Raw genomic sequence first — 2,500 nt, forward strand, 5'->3', positions numbered from 1 at the left:
CTTTTGGTGATATTCGTTTCTTGGACAGCAAAGTTAATGCATATTACCCTTGAGGTCCACGGAATGTAAATAATCCCAAAAAAAAACGTTTTATAAGAGCTTTTCCTAGGCACATGGATGCACAATCCACTGTACAGTGTAAAGTATAAAGAAAAGAAATGAAATTCCAGTGTTTCATCCTGTTGTCACTTTCGGGACAAACCGACTAATAAAAAAAAAACATGCAGCAAGTGGGAAAAATCAGAAAGGAGGCAAAGAGATATAATAATCATTGTGGATTTATTATCAAACAAGAAGTAACCATGTTGCCTTAAACACTGCTGGAATACTCTGGAATGGTTGTCACTGCCATTATTTCGACTTTGTTTAACACTGATGTTTTTTTTTCTCTCTGTCTCTAACAGTAGCTCTGTGAATGCATAAAAAAAAAGATATTGATTATTTATTTCACGAGGGTGTGATCAAAAAAAAATCTTCACGCGAAATTCTCTTTAAAAACAAATGAAGTGAGTGATGTCCACGTGTTGATTCGTCCCCGACCGCCCTCAGTGAGTTCCGCCATTTTGAAATCCACGATTCAAGATGGCGCTTGAGCTCGTTTGCACAATTATTTATATAAATATTATATATTATTAAAGCCGTGGGCCGACGGAGACCCCACACTCGTCACAAAAACCCATATAGAGAGAGACCCACTGTGTGCAGAAACCCCCAGCGCTGATTTTGCTATACGTTAGGTTTTCTTTTGTATGGAAATCAGAACTTTGGGAAATATTCCTAACCTATCTATACAGGGTGTAATAAAAAAAGGATAAATGGGTTTATTTTCTTCCAATTCACTGTATTTTACTTTTTTTGTAATTTTTCGTTGCTTTTCATTTTTCTTATGATGAATTATGACCTAACTTCGGGCTGGACTGTAGATTTGTAGAGAAGTGACCTTATGTTGGCGGTGTTCTAATCCTTGACTAGAGAGTGCCATACCTAAGGAGGTGGAGTGGCAAGGATTCGAACACAATGCTGCCTTAATAGCATTATTCTAACTTAATACTGTAGTATATTCTTGCATAGATTTATTCTTGACAGTTATGCTTAGACTATAGTTGCAATAACTCCGTTTACTAAGTATTTTCTGAATGTTAGTAATGATTTTTGGCATTTTGTGTTGGATCTCGTGGGCTGAATGTCAGATTCAGAGAGACAAGACCTGCCTGGGTAACATTCACTCACAGATGACTCGGCACTCGCAACCAAAATGTGTTTTACACTTATTCTTAAAATACTTTGGAAATTGGGCACTAAGAACAAAAAAAAATATGTTGTTCTTTATCCTTTATAAGCTGAATTATAATTATGTATATAATGAAACAAATATACCTAGCTTGCTTAATTAATAACAAAAATATCACACGTCACGCATCTGACGTGTGGTAATAATACAACACTGCTCTGTCGCTGTGCGATTCTCTTCAGTATTCCCCTTTCAGTTTCATTTTACTTTCGTTTTTATCTCTTGTGCATATTGCTTCGTACAGATCCCTTGATAGTTTCATTAAATTATTACGATCCTGCCAGTTATGGAATGTTCAGCTCTTCTCTTTTAATACTTTGATGTTGCTAAATTCTTCTCTCTTCATAGCATTACCAGTTTAATTCCATTATTCAGTGGAGAAGTATAAGATGTATTTTCAGTAATGATTAATACCATTTCATCCACCTACACTGAACGCGAAATCATGTTAGTGTGTCTGACCGCTGTGAAATCGTGTAGACCAGCTCTCAATAGTTGATCAAGCTGTGATCAATCTCTCTGCCTGTTCGTAATTGAAATATATCATTATAGTCAGTGCCTCCACTCTAAGCATGTGAGTTTTCATGTAAGACCATGATATATTGGTACTAATTACTTCGACCTGATTGCAAACACAAAGGGGAAACCATTGGGAACAAGGAATCCCTGCTTATGCAAAAATAAAAAATAAAATAAAAAAATAAGGAGCAATTTCTAATTTTCCAATAAAAGAAAATGGTAACTATATATGCAATACAATCCTTTAATTAAGATGGAATGACTGAATGAGCATTGACAAAAGTGAACTGTTTCGCACACTTAGAAATAGGACAATGCAACACGTGCTTGACAAGTAAATTTTCGTCCATATACTGGTAGGAGAAGTTGAATAGTCTCAGAACCCTCAATTGTCACGAAAAAAAATTGTACATTAAACTCTCAAAATCACGTGCATATGTGATGAAGCCAACAATTACGGACATTAGTCAAGTCATTGGTTATTAATTTTTTTTTCTCTCAACAAAATACCACGTGACTCACCTTCGACTACGCCCCAGATTGCCGTCTAATGAACCAAATTTGGAGTTGCAATCCCCCTTTTTCATGTAATATATCTTGTGGAGTGAGCTGTGAGGAAGGTGCTATATGTGTGAGCTTTGTGTTGACCTGGTATTGTTGGTGCACAATTATACTAATGCTGATGTAACC

At 35.9% G+C, this 2,500-nt stretch overlaps 1 protein-coding gene across 10 annotated transcripts in view; it reads left to right on the top strand.

Moving 5' to 3' along the window:
* The window catches only part of Lmpt (four and a half LIM domains protein limpet), a 264,428-nt gene that overhangs the window by 261,898 nt on the left and 30 nt on the right, over positions 1-2,500 (top strand). For all 10 annotated transcript variants that reach the window (XM_086552195.1, XM_086552196.1, XM_086552203.1 and 7 more), the window contains one exon: positions 1-2,500. This exon is cut by the window's left edge and continues 725 nt beyond it; it is cut by the window's right edge and continues 30 nt beyond it. The gene's annotated coding sequence lies outside the window, so the exon portion shown is untranslated.

This window comes from Penaeus japonicus, unplaced genomic scaffold (genome assembly GCF_977035675.1).
Source record: "Penaeus japonicus unplaced genomic scaffold, GWHDUDI00000001_assembly GWHDUDI00000026, whole genome shotgun sequence".
In the NCBI taxonomy this organism is placed as follows: domain Eukaryota; kingdom Metazoa; phylum Arthropoda; class Malacostraca; order Decapoda; family Penaeidae; genus Penaeus; species Penaeus japonicus.